Below are 15,735 nucleotides of genomic sequence, written 5' to 3' on the forward strand. Positions count from 1 at the left end.
GTAGAATCATAGGGAGCTCCTGAAACACACTGTCCTTGTTAGACATGTAGATTCAAAATTCCCCCTGTGTCACAATATCTTCTTGAATTTCCCTAGCTCAGTTGTACTGTTCACACTTCACTTCTCTGATCACGTAGCCTGTTGAATTGATCTTACATTAATATATTTACTGTGCAGTTCCTCGTCAACTGAACTGTGGGAAATAATTTCAAGGCAGCCTACAACTGGCTGAACACCCACTCAACCCAGCAGACCTTAATCCCCTGCCAGATGGATGGGAATAGGACATATCTCCCTCATCCTCTGTTGACCCAGAACATGGAAATGGCAATTTGAACTGAGTATTCTTTCTGACAGTGAGCATAGAAGCAAGCTTCTTGAAGCTACTGTTCCTCTGGCTAGTGAATGGGGTTAGGCTTGTCTTCCTCTTGCTGTGATGTCCTTTCACTGAGTTGGGACAGTGTTTTTCATTAAAGAGGAGAAAAAATATTGTTTTGACATATTGAGGGCTTGGACTGTGGAATCAAATGGAGTCATATTAAGTCTCTGCTACTAGTCAGAGCACTAAGGACCATTGGAACTCTAAACACCCTCCCTCTAAGGATGTGCAGCATGGCAAAGGTTAGTTAAACTGCTTCTGTACATCAACCTCTGATGCTTTCATTCCTCTTCTTTCCATAATCTCTTTTGTGTCTTGTATAATTTTTTATTTTGTTTTGTTTTCATTGTCTTAAATAACTTATTTGGAATTAGTTATTTTGTTTTCATTTGCCCAATTCATATCCCATCCTGCAGCCCTTTCATCAAGAGACATTGCCAGTCTGCTGTCTGTAACTTCAGCGTTTTGTATTCAGATAGCATGACTTTTTCAGGCATTCTTTAGAAAGGAATGCACCCACCAAATTTCTGATTAGACAGAGGACAAATGTTTCACAACTTATATAGGTGACTTAAAAAGGTGGAGACCTTTTAGTGCATGTTATGCAGCAACTGCCCTGTGATCCTTGCAGATTGTTCCAGAGTGCTTTGCTTATTTTTCATTTAATTTTAAATAATTTGAATAGTTTAAATAAATAAGGTAAGAAAAGTATCTAGTTATTTTCACCAGAAACAATGAGAAAGTATGCTCAACAAAAAATAACTTTAAGAATGGAAATAATGTTCAAGTGGCCAAAATAATGTGAATCATAAGCCCTAATTAGTCAGGCTGGGTGGGGAGACATGTATAACAGAACTCTATGTAATTTTGTTGCTTCACCTCTTAAGTTTGACTAATGCAAATAGACAGAAAAAATGCAAATAAATAATTTTAAAAGACTGATTTATTTTTTATTCAAACAGTTCTCATTTACCTGCCTACAATGAGCCTGGAGCTGACTACTGTTACGAACAGAAGTACAAAACATGAAGTTAACCTTTTCCCTTCATGTCTAAAATGGTGAAGCAATGACATTTGAAAATGTATTATCTATTGAAAAAGTACCAAGGTTTTTTTATATTCTTATAGTGATGACCTGGGTAGAATAATAGGGTCATAGACTAGTTGGAAGGGACCACAACAGTCATCCTGTGCAAGTCCCTGCAATGCAGGAATCTTTCACCCAACATGGGGTTTGAACCCATGATCCTGTGATTAAGTGTCTCAAGTTCTACCAACTGAGCTATGTGGCTCTCTGTCACAGCCTCTTCCTGCTCAGTAAACCCTGTTGCCTCTTCAGCTTCTGACACATCCTTCCCCCAGTCTGCTCCTTCTTCTTCCTCTGAGCGTGCATCATCATCCCACCACCAACCCACTGACTCTGAACCTTCTTCCCCTGGGGGTTCCTTTGTCGGTTCTTCAGCTGGTGCCTCACACCACTGTTCTGTATCTAGCCAGTCCATGATGGCATACTTCACATAATTAGAAATCCTGTCTGTCTGTAACTTCAGGGCCCAGATCCCAGTGGTCTTTCGTACTCTGGCTGACACCAGAGGCCATATTGTACTTCCTTTCAGCAGCAGCAGCATTTTTGGTTTAGTATTTTAATTGACTTTATCTTTCTTTATGTCTGTCCATCCATGGCTATACATAAAGTAGGGCACACAAAGATGGCAGAATGTCTTTCATTAAAGAGGAAAACACTGTTTGTATCAGCATACTGAGTGCTAAGACTGTGGAAAGAAATGGAAGTATATTAGGCTCTCTTCTGCCAGCCGGGGCATCAAGGACCATTCAGAGTCTACATCTCCTGCTAGCTCAGCGGTATATTTTGCTTTCACCCCTTCTGTATCTAAAACACTGAGTTTGGATAATCATTTGTATCTTTATGTAATGCAGAAGCAATGGAAAGGTGTGAAAACAGGATCCTTTCGATTTTAACCTTGGTGAACCAAAACACAAGCCATAAGAAATTATTTGTTTGTGTGTGTTTCTTTTAAATCAGAGGCTGATTAAGATAATCTGCTTTACAGTAGTTTCCAAATGTCCCACTTTTATACATTCTATTGCTTCCAAATGTGTAATATTAAAGCCAGAATAATGCTTAGGTCTAAAGCAGGGGTGGTGTTTTCAGCCAAGCACCATATTGCATCTCTGGAAACCTTCAGGGGCCATGTAGCATGCATAGCTGTCAATGTTTTCCTTTTTTAAAGGGAAATTCCCTTATTCCGAATAGGATTCCTCACAAGAAAAGGGAAAAGTTGACAGCTATGGTAGCATGTCTAGAGCAAAACTGGGTGTAGCAATGACTGTGAATTTTACCTCTGCATAATAGGCTAGTTTCTACGCTCTCACACGACACTCTGTAAGCTCCAGCTACAAAAAAAGGCATTGCGTGCTGAGGTCCCCCAAAACCCCTACCCCAATAACTCAGACATCACACATAATTTTTGTTTAAGGTTTTTGGCATAATTTTGGCCACAACTTTATTTTCATACAAATTGAGAGTGGTTGCTTAGGCATTGGTTATGACTAGCTGTCCCTCTCCCACCTTGGGGGACAGCACTGACTCCCTAGTCAGTCCCGGAGGAACAAGGTCAGAGTCAGCTGGAGCTGCGACACAGGCCCTCAGCTACTCCGCGCATGCTCCTTGAAGCTTACGCGGCCCGCACCCTGCCGTCGGGGTTTGGACGAAGGGGATGGTAAGCTTCAGAATTCCTTTAACGGAATACCCGTCAGCAGCAGCATTGGAGGGGCAGGCACAGCCAATCCATACCCCTCCACCAACCAATTTTAACCAATGCCTAACCGCCAACCTTACAAGTTGTGACGATTTGCTAAGCAGTAGGCAAAACCCAAAAGGCACGCACTAATCAGCCAATTGGAAAAATTCCTACTGGGCCCCCGCACCAATGCGAACGACCCCATGACAGGCAGAGCAAGGTCAAAGCGCAAGCCCAATCAAGGGAGGGCGGGCGGGAGATCCGATGTCCACAGCGAAAGAGAAAGAGAAAGCTGTGGACCCTGCTTATATATAGCCATTAATCCCATCCCTAAATTGGCAACATCAAATTTACCCCAGTAACACAATCATCCAATCTGCTCCAGCCCATTGCCATCAATGGCCTGGCTACTAACTGGGGGTTTTGTCTGGCCCCATCCGCAACACGTGCTCTCTCTTTTATGAGAACACGCTTTGCGTGCTGAGGTCCCCCAAAACCCCTACCCCAATAACTCAGACATCACACATAATTTTTGTTTAAGGTTTTTGGCATAATTTTGGCCACAACTTTATTTTCATACAAATTGAGAGTGGTTGCTTAGGCATTGGTTATGACTAGCTGTCCCTCTCCCGCCTTGGGGGACAGCACTGACTCCCTAGTCAGTCCCGGAGGAACAAGGTCAGAGTCAGCTGGAGCTGCGACACAGGCCCTCAGCTACTCCGCGCATGCTCCTTGAAGCTTACGCGGCCCGCACCCTGCCGTCAGGGTTTGGACGAAGGGGATGGTAAGCTTCAGAATTCCTTTAACGGAATACCCGTCAGCAGCAGCATTGGAGGGGCAGGCACAGCCAATCCATACCCCTCCACCAACCAATTTTAACCAATGCCTAACCGCCATTCGAGCCCTTACGCTCGCCGCCAACCACTCACAAATCAAGCCACACCCTCAACCTGGACACCATAGCATCCAACCACACATCATTCCCAACTGGCGAGAGATGAACCCCATCATCCCTGTAATATTCAACCGCCTTGAATGAAATAAGAGGGTGAGGGATCACACCCCCGCCCAAATTCACCACCAGCTTGCTTGCCGCGGAATTAATCTGCTTCCTTACACGTTCGGTGGCAGCTGGGCAAGGACTCCCTCGCCAAATGCGGCGTTGAAGCAGCTGTGACCAAATTAACTTAGCTGTCGGCACCAGTGCCGCCAGCTCCCCAAGGTCCTGTAAAATGGCAGCACGCAGCCCGTAGCAGGAAGAGGAAACCATATCGTTCTCCCCGAGCTGCACCACGATCGCTGAAGGAGGGCCACACTGGAGGACACGCCTTCGCATGAGGGGTAAAAATTCCCTCCACAGCATCCCCCTTCTGGAGATCCAGGACACCTGTACGTGCTGCGGGAATCCCAGGCCATCACCCAGTCCAGACTGACGAGCTCTGTCCGCAGCCCAGTGCACAATACTGTGCCCTACTATCCAGATACGGATAGCAGCCCGACCTGATGAAGAAGACGAGGTGTCCCTACGTCTCCTCTTGGCACGCCTCCTGGAGCTTTTCTTGCGGCGGCGGCGCCCACCTGAAGAGGCCTTCGGAGGAAGAGGGAGGCTGTCCTCAACCGATGAGTCTGATGCCTCACCCTGCTGCGTAGTGGCTGGCAGTGACTGGAAAGACACAACCTGTGAATGACCAGGGATCGGACTCCCCACAACTGGGGGCTGCGCAGGTGAACCCCGCACAACTAGACCCCGGGCAGGTGCCCTTTTTCTGGCCCCGACCCTGGAAGAAGCCCGACCCCGTGGCGCGGCAACCTGCGACACCGGCAGGACCGGGGACCGAGCCTGTTGCGCGTCAGGTAAGTAGCCACTGGCTGGCAATGGCTCTCTCTCCTCTTCACTGGATGATGACGGTGGAAACGAAGCGTCCACAGGGGGAGCCGGCGTCGCAGAAGAAGTCGACGGGGTTGAGAGGCGATGCATCAAACCGTCCAGCTCCGCCTCCATCCTTGCCAGAGCCACCGGGTCACCAGCCAAACTAGATACCATAGATTGAAGGCGTTTCACCGACTGGCCAGGTTCGGGAGAACGTAAGGCCTGAGACGGGCCTTTTATAGGCCGCTTTGCAGAGCAGGCCGGACCAGACTTCCTTGTTGCCTTCTTTGGGGCCATCCCTACTACTGGTGTGAAAGAAAATTAGATTTAAATTAAAATAAAATAAAATAAAATTCACCAAATTAAAATGAAAGTAATAAGATTATTGAATTAACGATAAAGCACAGTTAAAGAAATAAATAAATACCCAGCAGCAACGAAGGACCCAACCGGCAGCAATTCACAGTGGTGTGGCAGCACTTAAGACAGCCAGGCCAATATCCAAAGGCACCAGGAGTCAGAAGCAAATGCGGCCTACGCAATACACCAACATCCACAAGAGGCCGCCACCTGGCAATGAAAATTGCCTTGCAATGCACCCTGCGGCCACCAGAGGCCGCCACACAATTCTTTGACTCAATTGGAGGGGAAGGCAAAATGGCGCTCCCGCCAAAATTGCTTGGGGATGAAGCAGGCAGCCAGGGGAGCCCACCCTGGGCTAGGTGAGTCACCCCCAAAGCCCTGACCGCCTCTCCCGGCGCCCCCAGAGGCCCAGAAAAACGGGGGAGGAAGGAAACGGCCCCCCGGCCGGGCCTACTAGGCCGCAGCAGTCGCGGGCCGCCGGCCCACGCACCAGGCCAGCGATCCCCGGCGCGGGGACGGCCCAACGGTCACGGAGGCCCGTCCGCGCCTCGCGCCCGCAGATCAGGGCCTCGCCAGGGGCCGGGAAGGCCCAAAAAGACGGGGGGGCAGGCGGGCGGAGAGGCCCACGCCCAACCTGCCGCGGCGCCCAGCGCAGCGCGGCCCGCCCGACGCGGCGACCACGCGCCGCGCCGGAGTCTGGGCCTACGCGAGGGCCTCCAAGGCCCGATGGAACCCATGGGGGGGCAGCAGGCGAAGGAGAACAGGCCCCGCCCGGGCCGACCAGGCCGCGGCGGCACCGCCGCGCCCGCAGGCCCACACGCGACGGGCAGGCGCCGCCCGGCGCGGCACAAACCTCCGCGGCCGGAGATCGGGCCTCCCCCGGGCCCCCAAAGGCCCGATGGACGCTGGGAGGGGGGGAGCGAAAAAGAACAGGCCCCGGCCGGGCCAACTAGGCCTCGGCGGAGCCGCGGCCCTCAACAGCGGCCTGCAAGGCCGAAGCAGGGCAAATTCGGAGGCCCCACTGCAGGGAGGCGGGGGGAGGAAGGAAGGCTATCCCACCCGGCCCTGGGTCCTGTGGCTCGGCCGAGAACCGGGCCGTCAGCCACCCGGGGCCAGAAGCCTCGCCCCCCCCTCCTGAGGGTAATAAGCTGGGAGCTCACCCTATGCCGAAAAAAGGGGGGGGTTATGAAAGGGACCAAAACAAAAGACAAAAAGGTGGGGGGGGTAAACCAAGGAAGAACGATACTAAAAGGATGAGAAAGCAAAGAAAGCAAAGAGGGAAGGGGGAAAAAATCCACAAAATATACGACCAGACTCTCGCTGAAGTCACTCGGTGCAGATAGATCCGATGTCCACAGCGAAAGAGAAAGAGAAAGCTGTGGACCCTGCTTATATATAGCCATTAATCCCACCCCTAAATTGGCAACATCAAATTTACCCCAGTAACACAATCATCCAATCTGCTCCAGCCCATTGCCATCAATGGCCTGGCTACTAACTGGGGGTTTTGTCTGGCCCCATCCGCAACACGTGCTCTCTCTTTTATGAGAACACGCTTTATCAGAGCTCAAGGACTCATTCCAGCCAGTGAAAACATTCAAAGAATGTGTGAGGCAGGGTTGGGGAGGGAGTTTGGCTGGTGATGATGTGCAGCCAGTGGAGAGTTTCAAGAGCCAAGTAAAGGTCTGTGTTGGCCTCCACAACTGGGTATCTAAAGGATATCAGTATAAATTCCTCTCATCTTCATTAGGGGTATTAATGTGGGTTGTTCTGTTATATCTCTCAGTTTACTTAGACTGTGGCAAGCTTATTCTAGTCATGCTCTCCCATAAAACATTTAATCCCACTTTTCCTAGGATGAAGGCACAATAGAAACCATGTTTGATTATTGTGCACCTGTTCTTCATCAATGACTATTTGTTTATCCAGTTTCTACCTATGGCTCTATTTCCAATTCTGCTAAATATAAACTGCATGGGAAGAACAGTGCTGGGATGTGGGGTCATTGGAAAGCAGGAGTAATGGCTACAAAAGGATCATTCTGCATCCTGCTTTCTATATGTATATGGTTTTGTGATGGGGAAAAATAGCATCTATATAATGATACTCACAAATTGTGAATTAAAAACAAGTGAATAAGCCAAAATTCACAGCACATACAGTAAAAGTGTACAAGTGTACAGGTAACCTGAAATAAATTACATTTTATCTATCAATTTACATTTCCAAAGGATTATAATTAATTCAAATAAAATGAATATAATCTTTTAAAGAGAAAAATGTAAACATGTTATTATTTGTAATTCAATACTAGCATTTGTGCTAAATCAGTTTTAGGTTGTCTTGATTTCAGATGGAAATTGCAGTCCTATCCACAATAATCTGCCACTGTGTCTCATTGATTTTAATATTACACACAATACACACACACACACACACACACAGAGAGAGAGAGAGAGTGGTACCTCGGTTTAAGAACAGTCCTGTTTAAGAACAATTTAGTTTATGAACTCCGCAAAACCAGAAGTAGTGTCCCGGTGTAGCTATAGAGGCAGAGGTGGTACTTCAACAACATCTGCAGAGCTACAGATTAGTCACTGCTGGTATAAAGCCTTATATAGATGAATTCAACATGCAATATAATGCTGCAATCCATAGTACACTTTCCTGGGATTAATTCCCATTCAATCCAATGATACCTGCTTCTGAGTAAACTGATGTACGATAGGACAAATCTTATGCAAGCCATCTAGGCAACTGCAACTGTTTGCTAAAATGAAGAGTGGGTTTTGCCTAAGAACTGGAGGGAAATATTGACAAGCAGCTTCCAGAATGCAATTTTGAGCTCCCTGTTTCTTATGCTATAGATGACTGGGTTCATTATGGTGGCACCATGCAGTAGAACATAGAAACCAAGAGGTCAAATGCTGATGGGGACCCAGATGTTGGCTTTAGGTAGACAAACATGCCACTTACCATAAACAGGGAGATAACAATAAAATGAGGCAAGCAAGTCGAAAAGACTTTTTGCTTCCCTTGACTGGATGGGATTCTCAGAACAGCTCTGAAGATCTGAACATAAGAAAAAAAATTAGAAAAAAGTAAACAAAGCCAAAACAAGACCCCAGAATCAGAACCCGGACTTCATTGATATATGAGTCAAAGCAAGAGATCTTTAGCAGTTGTGGGATTTCACAGAAGAATTGATTGATGACATTAGAACAGAACTCCACAGTGAACGTTGTTCCAGTGTGCATTGCTGAATAGAAAAGTCCACCAATCCATGCACTGGTTGCCATCTGAATGCAAGCTTTCTTGTTCATGATAGTCTCATAATGCAGTGGATTGCAGATGGCAACATAGCGATCATATGCCATGACACCAAGAATGATGAAATGGGAGACCATGAAGAAAACAAGGAAGAATACTTGGCAAACACAGCCAGAGTAAGAGATGGCTTGGTTTTTCATCAAGGAATTTGCAATGGACTTGGGAACTGTAACAGATATGGAACCAAAGTCTTGTAATGACAGATTAGCCAGAAAAAAGTACATGGGTGTATGAAGCTGATGGCTATAGATGATGACTGTGATGATGAGAAGGTTTTCTATGAAGGCCACCAAATACACTGTGACAAAAAAAAATAATGTGGAATATCTGCAGCTCCTGCATCTCAGAGAATCCGAGCAGAAGGAATCCATTCACTCTTGACTGGTTCAACATTGTATTGTTCAGAGTTCTATTTGTTACCTGTGCAAAGAAAGATGCCACACGACTTCTTTTTTCATTTGATTGTATCTATTTGTGAAATGGTGTGGTTCTCTTTGGACAAAATATCCTTCCTTTTCTGGCAGTGGTGATGGAAATAAAAATTGTACTAATGAACTTTATTGATATCTCATTTTTAATTGTACCCAGAAGGTTCAGTTCTCAGGAGTTAAGAGCAGCTCAGCTGCACTAAGTCAGACACATTTTGGGAGTCATGTGCTCATAATGACTGTGATTCAATGGCTGTTATTTAACTTGAAAGCATTGTTTTGATGATGACTCTGTTTATATGATTGAATGTTGACACCCCCACCCTTGAATGGAGCTGAGGAGTAGGAAAGGTCTTTGGTAGGGTTTGTGGTTTGTGGGTGGTATTCCTAGTTGCGGGGGGAGGGGAGACAAGATCAAGGACCAGTCTGTATTTTGGGCATGGTGACAGAACTGGATTCACCTAGCCTGTGGCACAGTGTGACTTAAGAGTTAGCCCTCCTGGACAATTGAGTAAACTGGGCCCATTCATTCATGAATATTGTTGAGCCTTAGGAGGGTATTATTGCTTACTCAACCCAGTAGGCTTTATATCTGACAGGCCCCTGAATGTATTTTTGAGCTGAATAAGGCCCTCGAATGAACTAGGCTTACTTGAGGCCATCTTATTCCAGATGGGCTTCAGGTCTCATTGGGGTCTAGTCCATTCACTATGTGGTAGGGATCAGTCAGCATCGGGATTCATCCACCTATTAAGGGAAGCCTACCTCCTTTGGGGACTTTTGGAGAGATTATTGTGGATGTGCCAAATAATAATAATAATAATAAAAAATTTTATTTATATCCCGCCCTCCCCAGCCGAAGCCGGGCTCAGGGTGGCTAACAACAATAAAACAGTACAAAAGTACAGCATAAACAACAGTCTAAAATCATTCGTTATAAAATTAATTAATTCAAGCCACTGGCAACTATTGGGCCAGAGCTCCGCGAAGATTGCTGAGGGAGGGAGTCAGGCTGTGCCCTGGCCAAAGGCCTGGTGGAACAGCTCTGTCTTGCAGGCCCTGCGGAAAGATGTCAAGTCCCGCAGGGCCCTGGTCTCTTGTGACAGAGTGTTCCACCAGATCGGAGCCACAGCCGAAAAAGCCCTGGCTCTAGTTGAGGCCAGCCTAACTTCTCTGGGGCCTGGGACCTTCAAGATGTTTTTATTCGAAGACCGTAAGTTTCTCTGTGGGGCATACCAGGAGAGGCGGTCCCGTAGGTACGAGGGTCCTAGGCCGTATAGGGCTTTAAAGGTTAAAACCAGCACCTTAAACCTGATCCTGTACTCCACCGGGAGCCAGTGCAGCTGGTATAGCACCGGATGAATGTGGTCTCGCAGCGAAGACCCCGTAAGGAGTCTCGCTGCAGCATTCTGCACCCGCTGGAGTTTCTGGGTCAGTCTCAAGGGCAGCCCCACGTAGAGCGAGTTACAATAATCCAGTCTGGAGGTGACCGTCGCATGGATCACAGTGGCTAGGTCAGGGCGAGAGAGGTAAGGAGCCAACTGCTTAGCTTGGCGGAGATGGAAAAATGCCGCCTTTGTTATAGCTGCAATCTGCGCCTCCATGGAAAGGGAGGTGTCGAAGATTACACCCAAACTCTTAACGGACGGTGCTGGCACTAATTGCGCCCCCGCAAGAGATGGGAGTTGCCCCCCCAATCCCATATCGCCCCGTCCCAGCCACAGGACCTCTGTCTTCGAAGGATTTAGCTTCAACCGGCTCCCACGTAACCATCCAGCCACAGCTTCCAAACATCTGGTCAGTGTGTCTGGGGCCGAGTCAGGATGGCAAAGATGTTGATGTTATGGAAACAGAGGAGCACTATGTGCAATGAGTTGCCCTGTTTGCAAGTCCTGTTCATGAGTTCCCATAAACTATAAGCAGCTAAATAGAACTCCTCCAACTCACTTCCTTATTCAGCCTGGCTTCCTCTCAGCAGTAGCCCCCCTCCCTCAGACCATGTGCTCTAGCAGAGCACACAGCTACATTCACAATCTAACTCTCCAAATCAAGCCTCTAAACAGCTCAGACAAGCAACCAGCCTTAATCCAAAAGCCTCAAAGTCTTCTTACATTTAGCCAGGGCCGTCTTTACCCAGGGGTGCAAGGGGTGCGGGACACCTGGGCACCAAATTCAGGGGGGTGCTAGGTGCCTGCCACTGAAGCCACCTAAGCTCTTAACTATCTACATGTTATGAAATAATAAATAATTTTGATCAAGTTAGAAAAACAAAATACATATATACCTAGGTATTACCGAAATGTATACCTACTGTTTCACTAAAGGACTTTCGACTTTGTGCACTCATTTACCAAAGACATGCCATGCCAGCGGCGGCCCTTGTCATTAACAATGGTGGCACTTGACTCAATGACGGTGCTTGTCATTCACAATGGCAGCCCTTGTCATTCTCAACAGCACCATGCACACAAAATTAACTCTTACATCAAAATATTATGTTATATATTGCATTGATATGTGCTGCTAAGCGGCAGCGGGGTCAGCAGCACCTTTGACATGACTGATGTTTCTCCTAAGTAGGTGCCTAAACAATACTTACAAGTTTAAGTGTGGTGGTGTTGTACACTTAAGTATAATAAATGTGTTGTAAATAAATAAGCAAATAAAAAAGTTTGTTTATTTGTCCTCCCTTCTTTCGTAAACAAGAGATAAGGCATAAACATTGTGTCTGACATAAGCATAATAAAAGTTAATTTGGGGGCTAAACTAAATTTGGGGGCTCTGGGCAGGTCCTTGTGCCCTGGCTGCACATATGCTAAAGACTGCGCTGAATTTAGCTCTGTAAGTATTGTTGGTTTAGTAATCTCTTTATTTATGTATATCTTTGCATGGCAAGGCATAAAGTAAGGCATGCAAAGACTGCAGGATGTGCTTTTAATTAAAGTAGAGAGCAAGCTTTGTATCAGCATATCGAGGGCTGGGATGCTGGAACCAAATGGAAGTATATTATGGCTTCTTCTACCAGCCAGAACAGCAAGGCACATTGGGAATCTAAACCCTCTGCTTCCAAGAATATGTATACTTTGTCTCTTCTTTTCTACACTTTCTCCATCACTGTTCATCAACTCTTTTTAGCAATCAATCCTTTTGATAATCTTTTCTCAGAGATCAAGACTTGCTTAGTCATTTATCACCTGGCGATTGGTCAGTGTCCTCATCTGGTTACATGGGACCCACAGGTTTAGGCTCACCCCAGGCAGCAAAATGTCTTGGGCCATCCCTGGGAACTACCTGAAACCAATCATTGATATTTGGGATGCGGGTGGCACTGTGGTCTAAATCACTGAGTCTTTTGGGCTTGCTGATCATAAGGTCGGCAGTTTGAATCCGTGCGACGGACCGTGCGAACCCAGTGCTTTGTCACAGCTCCTGCCAACCTAGCAGTTTGAAAGCATACCAGTGCAAGTAGATAAATAGATACCACTGTGGCAGGAAGGTAAAAGACATTTTTGTGTGATCTGGCACTCATTATGGTGTTTTAGTCATGGTGGCCACATGAAAAGCTGTCCCAGAAAAGCTGTCTACAGACAAATGCCAGCTCCCTTGACCTGAAAGTGTAGATGAGCCCCATAAGCCCCATAGGAGAATTCGACTGGACTTAACTGTCCAGTGGTCCTTTATCTTTACCTACCTTTACTATTGGTAGTTACAACTTCCATATAAATTTAGATTGGCAGATTCAAATTCACCCTGTGTCACAAAGTTTTCTTGCATTCCACCACCTCAGCTGCTCCATTCACACTTTTGCATGTCAGATCACATGACCTGTTGATTACATTAATTTACTTCAAAGTTCTAACAGTTGAATGATTCCCAAGGTGGTGTCAGGCATCAGAGGATCCAACCCCCCACAGCAGGTTGCCAGGAATGGATAAGACAAGGAAAGTTCTACCAATGCTTTTTATTCAATATTCACAGAGAGAGGCTTAGAAATGCAGCCTCTTGGAGTAATGGTATTGCTCCGAGTGAAACCCCACCCCCTCTGTCTCTCCCATTTCCTCATAAGTCATCGCTACGGGTGCTGGAAAGCGCCTTTTGCCTTTGAGTTCTTTGCTCTCCTACTTTCAAGGTCTGCTGTGTTCTGGTAGGGTGTGGGTCTGGAATGCTTTCTAAAGACACTGAGTCCATCAGCTGTCTCTCCCATAGTCTCTTCCTCCTCCTCCTCCTCCTCCTCCTTTCCCATTATTTCCCAACTTTTCCCCTCATCTGCCTCTGAGCTATAACTTCCCTCAAACCCCTTTTGTAATTCTGATCTGCCTCCTTCTTCTCTAGAAGGGACAGGCTGGGGAGGCAGTCTCCACCATTCCTCCTCTGCCCAGTCCCTGACATCTGGCCTACAAAAGGCTGAACCCAGTCACCAGACCGTTCTTTTGTTCTCATCAGTGGAAGTTAAATTTGTTCAGTTCAGCTACATTTACATCACAGTGGGAGGAGAAAAAAAGAACCTCTTTTCCAATGCTAGGTGCTGGGGTGGGGTTGCACAGTGAAAGGACCCTGAATTTAAAAGGCAATGCTTCTTTTTTTACAACTTTTTGTTTTTGAACAAATACAATGACCATTAAACATAGCATAGTAAACATTATCTTAAACATTTCAAAAGAAAACATTATTAAAAGGAATCAAATATAAACTGCACATTTCAAACAGCATAATTAGCAAGAAAACAAAATATTGTCATAACCTTTCTTCAAGAGATTGCTGAAGTGCTCCTTTCAACAAGAAACTGAGCCCTTAATGGAAGACAGTGCCAATATAGATACAGCGGTCACATTGTGTTTCAGCTTTTAAATTTCTGCTGGAAACTTTTCTATTCCATCAGGTTAATGCTGACAATGAAGAATATATCATTCCATAATAGCTGACTTCTGATTTTAACATCTCTATGTGGTTTTCATTGTATGATTTTATGCATATTTTTGTGAACCACTCTGTTATTTTGAATGAATAGCAATATATAAATATGCATATAAATAAACAGCTGAGATGTTTATTCTTATTCTCCCCTTGCTATCTAAAGTTCAGCATATCTAAAGTTCAGCTATCTAAAGTTTGGCATGCTGCGTGAGGGTCTGTTTGCTTGTCATACCTGAGTCCTATACAGACAGAACACTCAAACGTTCTGTAAATATGGATGTGGGGTTCCACTTAAGCCAGCCCCAAACATTGCACATATCAACTAACTTTCTTCCCTTGTATCCACTTGTAAACATCAGCTGAGAGGGAGCTGTAGATATGAAGGTTTCCTTCCTACAATATTCATATTTACATGTGGTTGACAGGAGGGGCAATCCAGCACATGTGATGTAAGTGGTGAGGATTTTCAGTGCAACTCCTCTTCCCAACTAAATGCTGATAGACTGGGAGCAATATGGCAAATGGGGGAGAGAGAAAAAGAATCTGTCACATCCAGTACATGAGGATGCTTGGGCCTAAAGCGGGGATGAGGAACATTTTTCAGCCAAGCACCACATTAAATCAATGGCAAACTTCAAGGGTCACATGCCACTGCTGGATGGGGCCAGAGACAAAACTGGGTATGGCAGTGAATGTGAATTTTACCCCTGTAAAGTAGGTTAGTTTCTACACACTCTCACACCCCTCTGTATACCCCCATCCATACAAAAAAGAGAGACATTATCAGAGCTCAAGGGCACATTCCAGCCAGGGAAAACACTCAAAAAGGGTGTGAAACAGGGTTGGAGAAAGGATTTGGTTGGTGAGGATGTGTGGCCCATGGACAGTCTCAAAAGGCAAGTAGAGAGGCCTGAAGAGCTGTGTTTGCCCCCCACAATTGAAGATCTAAAGGATCCCAGTAAAAAATCCTCCCATCTTCATTAGGGGTATTACTGCAGGTTGCACTATCTCTTGATTTACTTAGACTGTGGCAGGTTTCATCCAGTCACATGCTCCCATTCCTTTATAAAGGGGAAGCTGTGGCTGCATCAAAGCCACCTTCCACCTTACCTGCCATATATGCAATTTTATAGCATCTAGACACAAATGATTGATTAAAAACAAGTGAAAATCTATGGTATCTGCAAGAAATAGGTATATAGGTAAGGTCAGTTGAATAAAACTATGTTTTTATAAGCTTATATCTCCAAGAAGTAAAAATTAATTCAAATATTAATAAACAGAAGCTTTGGTAGAGATTAAGGTGGAAGGTTTTCACATGTTCTTACTAGGGAATTCAGTACGATCATCAGTGTTACATAGGTTTTAGGTCCTCCAGGTTTCAATAGGAAATTGCATTGCTATACAAAACAACCTTGAAGAATCTTCAACACCCCAATTACTATCAGCTCCAGCATGTACGGCTAGGACATAGGGAGAATGGATGTTGCGGGAAGCCACAGATATTCGCCCCTGGACTAAAGATCTATATAGATGAAGTAAACATGCAATGTAACCCTACAATCCAAGGTACACTTTTCTGATATTAATTCCCATTCAATGCAGTGATGTCCACTTCTGAGTAAAAAAAACAACAACATAGGACTAGACAAAACTTATGCAAGCCATCTAGACAATTGAAACAGTTAC

General features: G+C 45.8%; 1 pseudogene across 1 annotated transcript; it reads right to left on the reverse strand.

The window, feature by feature from the left end:
- Nucleotides 1-8,144: 8,144 nt before the first annotated feature.
- Nucleotides 8,145-9,794, reverse strand: LOC308460831 (olfactory receptor 14A16-like; annotated as a pseudogene). The gene is made up of 2 exons: nt 9,704-9,794; nt 8,145-9,002 (listed from the first exon to the last, which is right to left on the reverse strand). The product of its transcript is annotated as an olfactory receptor 14A16-like (transcript).
- Between the last annotated feature and the right edge of the window lie 5,941 nt (nt 9,795-15,735).

This window comes from Podarcis pityusensis (assembly GCF_964106645.2).
Source record: "Podarcis pityusensis genome assembly, chromosome: 13".
NCBI lineage: Eukaryota > Metazoa > Chordata > Lepidosauria > Squamata > Lacertidae > Podarcis > Podarcis pityusensis.